This window comes from Microtus ochrogaster, chromosome 1 (assembly GCF_000317375.1).
Source record: "Microtus ochrogaster isolate Prairie Vole_2 chromosome 1, MicOch1.0, whole genome shotgun sequence".
NCBI lineage: Eukaryota > Metazoa > Chordata > Mammalia > Rodentia > Cricetidae > Microtus > Microtus ochrogaster.
Window position 1 is genome coordinate 113,213,058 of NC_022009.1, and position 8,035 is coordinate 113,221,092.

At 38.5% G+C, this 8,035-nt stretch overlaps 1 protein-coding gene across 2 annotated transcripts in view; it reads left to right on the forward strand.

The window, feature by feature from the left end:
* Positions 1 to 8,035, forward strand: part of Mlf1 (myeloid leukemia factor 1) — a 24,591-nt gene that overhangs the window by 400 nt on the left and 16,156 nt on the right. The window lies entirely within an intron of this gene.

Genomic DNA, 8,035 nt, shown 5'->3' on the forward strand with positions numbered 1-8,035 from the left:
AGGAGTGGGTGTGAGCAGGGGGTGTGAGCAGGAGTGGGTGTGAGCAGGGGGTGTGAGCAGGAGTGGGTGTGAGCAGGGGGTGTGAGCAGGAGTGGATGTGAGCAGGGATGTGAGCAGGAGTGGGGTCGAGCTGAAGGGAGTCCTTAGGTGAAGAGTAGAGACGGGGCGTGAGGAGAGGGTTTGAAGCTCTAGGGCAAGGAGAAAGGGAGGACGTGAGAGGGAGCTGAGCAGGGCTGGGGTGGAAGGGCACTGAGGGGCCTGAGGTGAGGAAGGGTTTGCTGGTGGGAGGTGAGGACCAGCTTTCTATGGCTGCTGACACTGGGGATTGGTTTGGGGTAGCCTGGGATGGGAAATCCTCCTGTGCAGTACCAGGGCTTAGGTGGTGGCCATAACTGCCGCCTTGGTGGAGCCTCTGGTCAGAATTACTTTAATAGGTGGGTGGGGGTGCTTCATAAGGTGACAGTCCTTGACTTGAGAAACAGGTGAGGTTTTTTGGGGGGAGGGTGTTTGGGTTTTTTTTGTTTTTGTTTTTTGTTTTTTTTTAATTTTTATTTTGTTTTGTTTGAGACAGGGTCTCACCCTGTAGAGTTGACTGGCCTGGAACTCCGTGTAGACCAGGCTGACCTCGAACTCACAGAGGTCCACCTGTTTCCTTCTGAGAGTTGGTATTAAAGGTGTGCGCTAGGTTATGGAAAACAAGTTTTCGCAGCGTGAAGGCTGTCACCTTGGCAGCACTGCCTGAGTTGTGCTAGGTGCTTGGAAGGAGTTGGGCGTTGCCATGCGACCACCGTTTGTTTTCTTTGCCTGCTTCAGGAGCAGGACTGGCCTTGTTTAATTCAAAGCTAGGGAGGGACAAAGAAATGGTGTGTGCTGAATGCCTCAGGTGACAATGAGTCGTGAAGTACATAAGCCTTGGGAAGAAGACATGCAGAGATAGGTTTCACAATTATCGAGTTTTCTGTTTAGTGTTTGGGTTTATTGTATGCCTACTTATAGCTCAGTCCTTAATTAAATGTTTAATTTGAAATGTAATTAGTATCTTTCTTTTAAAAAAGGTCTAGCAGGACTGTAACTTAAACTGTTGGATGACCCTCTGAGCAAAGACAGGGAACCCAAGCTTTGAGATCAAAAATAGTAACAGATCAGAAACAGACACATCAGAAAGCAGCCTTCCTCCAAGCATAGCAGGAAAAAGTCACACTCTTCAGCACATTTTTAGCCTTCTTCAGAGCCAAACAACCATTGTTAAAAATACAAGGCAAATTTGTAGTAATTAACTGTAAAACTGACTCATGCTTGTAATTTATTTTTTTACAACCATTACTCATAGCATAAACACATCTGAAGGTACAAAGAAAGAATGAACTTATATTTTAGGCAATTTGTCCTTTGACCTACCCCCTTTACTCCAATCCTAACAAAATTAGTATTCATTATTTCATACTAAATTAAAGAATTTATTAAGGTGACAAACTTACTAAGCCATCTCCTGACCTTAGGAACACGAAAGGGAAGTAAGACACATTGGTCATACTGTTTTTATATAAAGATTGTACTTGATGCTAACTTTGTATCTGATCACATTGGTCATACTGTTTTTATATAAAGATTGTACTTGATGCTAACTTTGTATCTGATCAATGGATTCTCTAGTGGTTACTGTGACTTAGAAAATATTCAGTAAACATTGTTGAATGGTGACTTTATCCTTTATGACTCACTGAGCAGTTTGTGTAGTGTTTGCTGACAGTAATTACTGTCTTCATCAAATAAATGCTTTGATGTTTGATGTTAGAATTGCCTGGTTAGAATATTACTCTTCAGTTTTTTTTCTTTTGAAAATAAACTGTCATTTAAAAAATCCTATAAATAGCTAAAAACATCTCATATCCAAACTGGACCCATGGATCTTATAGATAACACTGAAGTATGATGAATATGAAAACAGCTTTCTGGAAGAATTCCTGGGAAATGGCTCAAAGCATGCATATGCTGAGGAGGACCCACCAGACGGGAAGAGGAGAACAAATTTCTACCCTGGGCCCAAGCTCCACATGCTCCATCAAAGCAGCCAAAGCTACTACAAGAGCCAAAACTCTTTCTGGCCTAAGAACCAAGGACAGAGCTCAGAATGACTATTGTCTCTGAAAAGCAGGGCGTGAGGGTGGGAGTGGACAGCATCCTGAAGGGAGAAGGAGAGAGCTTTCCTGGGACAAATTCTGTAGACATCTGTGCATAACCGGACTCAGAGCCACTTACTGAGAAGGATCCAAGAATCAAGCAAGACTTAATCTCCCATTTAAGACATAGAAGTTGAATTACATTGGTTTGAATACATTAATGACCTGCTTAGGAAAGATTTACCATCCCTAAAGAATATAACAAAATCCATAACCTCTACAATGCACATTGAGTTCAAAATTATTTTACTGAAAAGTATGACTCATTTTCTAGATATAAACCTATCTGAAGTTAGCCAAATATTAGAATTAATGGGTAAAACAATTTAAAGCAGTTATAATTTTCCCCATATGTGAAGGAAAATAATGATGTAATGAAAGAAAATATGGCATCTCAACAAAGGAAGTGAAATTTTATATGTAATATGTCTATTCCTAATAAGTATAAATATGTGTATATATTACAAATCAAATAGAAATTCTAGAGCTGAAAATTGTTTGAAAGCAAAAAGTTGAATGGGTAGGTTCAGCAGAACCGAGATGACAGAACAGCCAGTAAACTTACCTAAAGACAAAGCAAGAACCAGGAGTAGTAGAGTGTTTTCAATCAAGTCACTCAGGAGGTAGATGTCTACGTGGCAAGTCCCAGGCCTGCCAGGGCTACGCAGTGAGACCCTATGTCTAGAAGGAGAGAGACATGAAGAGAAAAAGCTCCCCTCGAATTATAGCAATTATTAATAATTACAATTCACATAGAACAGAGAAAATGATGACGTTGTGGTAGGTATTTCTGCAGACGTTGATACTTTAGGGTCTTTTAAGTTGTTTTTTCTCATTCAACCTTTTGTTAAAGAATTTAGTTATTCGTTCATGACAGTTCATTCAGCATATACCAATGAAGTTTAATCACAAACCGTGTTTACAGAATTTTAATCTCCTGTGACCATTTTATGCATAGTTGGCAGAAATTGATGGTTTTTCTAAAAATTACTTTTAAAAAGTTATTTTAGAAACATCCGTGGAAGGCAGGCTAATGGTTCCTGTAAAGATAGTCATATCCTAATTCCCAGAACCTGTGACTGTTATTCTGCTGGTCAGAAGTGCCATAAGCTTGTCCCTGATTCAGCTGCCCTCTAGTTTAAGAGCTTACTCTTGGGTATGTTAGTTACCTATTGCTGCAATAGCTTATAGAAACGTGCAAGCTCAGTGGAGCAGTTCAAGCCCCAGGAGACTACAGTCGAGTCTGTTGAACCCAAGGTTGTCACAGGTGTTGTCGAAAGGGGCGTTCAGTTTCAAGTTCATTCACATGTCTGCTGGCTGGTTTAGAAAATGTGCTTCTAAAGTTGTCGGATGTAGACTTCTCCATAAGCCTTCCCAGCCATTGTGCATGAGAGACGCCTAAGACAAAACTCAGCCTTTGAAATGTGTGATTCCGAATTTAACATCCTGTTATTCTGTTATAACTAATTTCTTTAATAATAATAAAAAAAGGTCTACAAGTCCATCTCATGTTCAAGGACAGAAGAGGTTACATGATGGTGTGAACACCAGGGATTTGGCACCACTGAAGATGGTTGGAGTAGTTGTCTGTCACACATCTAAATGAGTGAATTCCTTTGTTTTTATCCACTTTATATGCTATGCTATTATCCACTTTACAATATTTCTAACTTAAGTCTTAAACATGAAAAGAAAGTAGTTGTAGACTATGCTGCCCAAGGTCATAGTCTGCAGTGAAGGCTGAACACTGTGCTACGAGTGTGGCACACTTGGTAGCATGCTCGCATAGAGCCTTGGATTGGACCCCTGGCAGCACGTAAAACTAGGCTTAGTGGCAGAGCCCACACTCAGAACACTCTGGATGTAGAAGTAGGGGTATTAGAAGTTTAAGGGCATCTTCATCTATATAGTGATTTCAAGGCTGGCCTTAGCTACATGAGACCCTATTTAAAACAAAAAAAAAAATACAAATAGACCTCAGCCTGAAAAATAATAAAGACTTATAGCTATGTGGTTGATATTTAAAAATGAAAAGGCAAGACCAAGGTTGTTTAAAAAACAAACAGAATATATAAAGGGCTCTTTAACAACCAAGAGCAAAAGACATTTTTAAATGGGCAAGGTATGTCTGGCACTCATTTTTATCACATATAAATAAATACAAAGTAAAGTCACAATGATATGATTATACTACTGTTCAAATAATTTAAATTGAAAAACTAACAGTGCCAAGTTTGAACAAGATCACAGTACTGAGAGAGATCCTAGTGCACAGCTTTTGTGAAGTTGTGCTCCTGCTATGCAACCCAGCAGCTGTGCTTATAGATGTTTGCTCAAAAGAAATGAAACTTTGTATGTGCAAAGCCTCGCTAGTACCTGAATACTCAAGCAGCCTTACTATAGAGACAAAAAAACTAGAAACAGATTTGTGATTATAATCATACACACACACACATACACACACACTAGAGTTTAGTTAACATTTGGTGAATAGAACAGCATGGATAAATTACAAAAGCATTATTCTAAATCAAAGAAACTAAATATAAAAGACGACACACTCTCCAATTCCATTATTTGAGTTCTGAAAAAGGCAAAACTATTCTGACAAGGCCTGTGATGGTTAGTGTTGATTGCCAACTAGATTGAGACATGCCTAGATTAGTAGAGCACACCTTTGAATGTCTGTGAGAAGTTTCTGGAGAGCATTAGCTGAGGCGAAAAGACCCACGGAGGATATAATTGGCACTGTCCCCACAGGCTGGAGGCCCAGATAGAGTACCAGGGAGAAAGGAGAGAGCTCTTGGCATGGTAGTCACCCTGCTTCCTAGCCACTCTGAGAACAGCCTTCCTGCGTTTCGCCCTTCTCTGTTACGATAGACTGGGAGCTCAGAAACCATGAGCAGAACAAGTCCTTCTTTAATTCTTCCTGTGTGGTATTCCATCGCAGTGGTGACAATCTAATGCGAAGCTTATTATTGCAAGTAGAACTTGGGGAGATGACTTCCTGCGGAGACTCAAAGCAGAACTCTGGAGATGATATAGATGTTGCTGATAATTGTGCTTAGACTATACATTTTTGAAAACTCAAAACTATAATTACTGGATGTCAATTATACCAAAACAAAGCTGAATCCAAACATTTTTTTAAAAAGTATATGTATACCCCCACACAAATTTACTTAAGCATTTGCTGATCCAAAAGAAATTACATTTGAAGCAATTGTGCTTTTTAGAATTTTTTTTTGACGCAGAAGATGGTAGTGGACAACATGCAGGCATGGTGTGCTATAATCTCGGGGGGAAATAAACCAGGGGGAGTTAGATACAGCTATGAGAAGAGTGGGGTGATCGCCAAAATATTTCTAGTTTTAGTAGTAAAGTGTAATAGGAAACTTAGCAGCAGAACAAGAGAACATCCAGAGTGTATCCTAGAAGGGTTGTCTCAGCTGGGAGGTGCTGCCTCCTCCCTTGGAGGGAGAGTGCCAGTGGCATTGCTCGGGAATGTGACTTGTTATTGGGAGCCCAGGAAGGAATGTTCAAGTCAAAGCTGAAGTCAGCAAGCAGGAAAGAAAACATATTCAGACTACTCCCATCCAGGTCTCCAGTTCAATTTCATTCCTACGCTATTTAATGCTCAGTGCAGATATAACTGTTCACAGTTTCTCTTTGTTCTACTTTTCTTCTCTCTGTTCTCTTTCCCTTTTTTCTGTATTATTCCTTTTAAAATTAATTCCAAGAGAATACTAGCAGCTGAATGAAATGAGATTAATATGAGATATGAAGATAGAATTTGGATATTGAGGAGAAAATCAATCTGTAATGGTGGCAGTAGAATATTCATTGAATCAAATCAAAAGCTCATAGGAAAAACTTCACCAATAGAATGGGTCAAGGGGAGGACAGAATACTAGGGCTTTAAGACAAGGTGGCTGAATTGGAACATTCAATGACAAGGAAAAATTAAGAAAATATAAATAACATACAAGAATATAAGACCTAGGGGACACCATGAAAAGACCAAATCTGTGAATCATGGATACAGAAGAGTTTCATGCTACAGACATAGAAAATATTTTCCATAAAATCATAGTAGAAATTTTCCCAGATCTAATGGGAAAATCTTATCCAGGTGCAGGAGATATTTAGATTTTCAACTAATGAGACCAGGAAAAAAAAAAAACCAACTCAATCAATTAGTTAGAAATTAAACATGAAGAGCAAAGAAAGTGCACAGAAAGCCATGAGAGAAACACCAAGTCACACATAAAGACAGGCTTATCAGAATAAAAGCAGGTTTCTCAAGCGAAACTCTAAAAAATCAGGCAAGTTTGGAATGAAGAATTTCGAGCTCTGAAAGATTGTCTGTCCAGGTAGCCAGCAAAACTGTCATATTGGAAGGAGAAAGGAAAGCTTCCCATAATGAAAACTAGTGAGAGAATTGATCATCACTAAGCCAGCTTTTTTCATCTTTCAGAGTGAAGAGAAAGAAACACCCACCATCTATAGGAAAGAACAGCTGTGCTGAAGCAATAGATAGACAAATGAGGATTAAGATAACATGTGCCTCTATTAATGGTCTTTATTCCCTAATTAAGACGGTCAACACATTGTAATCTTTGTATTTGTTGCCTTCAAGAAATGTTCCTCACCATCAAAGACAGCCACAACCTAAGGATAAAAGGATGGAAAAAGGTGTTTCAGGCAAATGGAACTAGGAAGCAAGCAGATACCACTGTTATAATGTAACAAAATAGACTTTAAGGAAGCAATTCATGAAGAGAACATTACCATCCTAAATATATGTACCCTTATACATACACACACACACACACACAGACACACACACACATACACAATTAGGCATAAAGAAAACTCAACACAGTAGCAATGGGTGATTTCAGTACCTCACACTCAACAATAGATTATCTCAACAAAAAGTAGAGAACTGTCTGAGTTATAGGACCTCAAATCAAGCAGCTCTACAATATATCTGCAGAACATACATTTCTCAGCAACCCATGGAACCTCCTCTAAAATAGATTTCTAATATGACATGAATTTCTTGTTTTCTCTCTGGCCACAATGGAATAAAAATAGAAATCAACAGAAAGAGAAACTGTACAATATTTAAACTCAAAGAGATTGAACACCAGACTGTTGAATGATGAATGGATCATTGACAGAATCAATAAAGCAATCTTAAGAATCCTATAACCAAAAGAATATGAAAATCCAACATACTGGTACTAGATGCAATGAATGCATCCCTAAGAGGGGAGTTTATAGTTACAGATGCCTACATTAAGAGATCTCTAATAGCTTAATCATATACTATATAGGTCCTTAAATAAAAACAATCTAAACCCAAAATTAGTGGATAGAAGTAACATGGCAGTAATTAAGATGTAAAAATGAAAAAAAAACAAAGTATCAGAGTTCTTTAAAAAGATAAGATTAAAAACGAGAAACAAAATCAGTAAACCCTCAGCCAAACTAACCAAAGAAAATAGAAGGCACAAATTAATGAAATTAGTAATGAAAGGAGGGACATAACAACAGATTAACAATGAAATTCCAAAGATTGTTAGGATATACCTTAAATAATCATTTCCAGTAAGCTAGAAAATTGTATAAAAATTTATTTTCTTGATGCATATGACATACAGAGGATAAACCAAGATGAGATAATCTAAACAAATCTATAACAAGTATCAAGATTGAAGCAGCAATTAAAAACAGAACCGTGAGGGGCATACCCACTGAGACAGTGGAGCTGATCTATTGGGAGCTCACCAAGGCCAGCTGGACTGTGACTGAAAAAGCATGGGATAAAACCGGACTCTCTGAACATG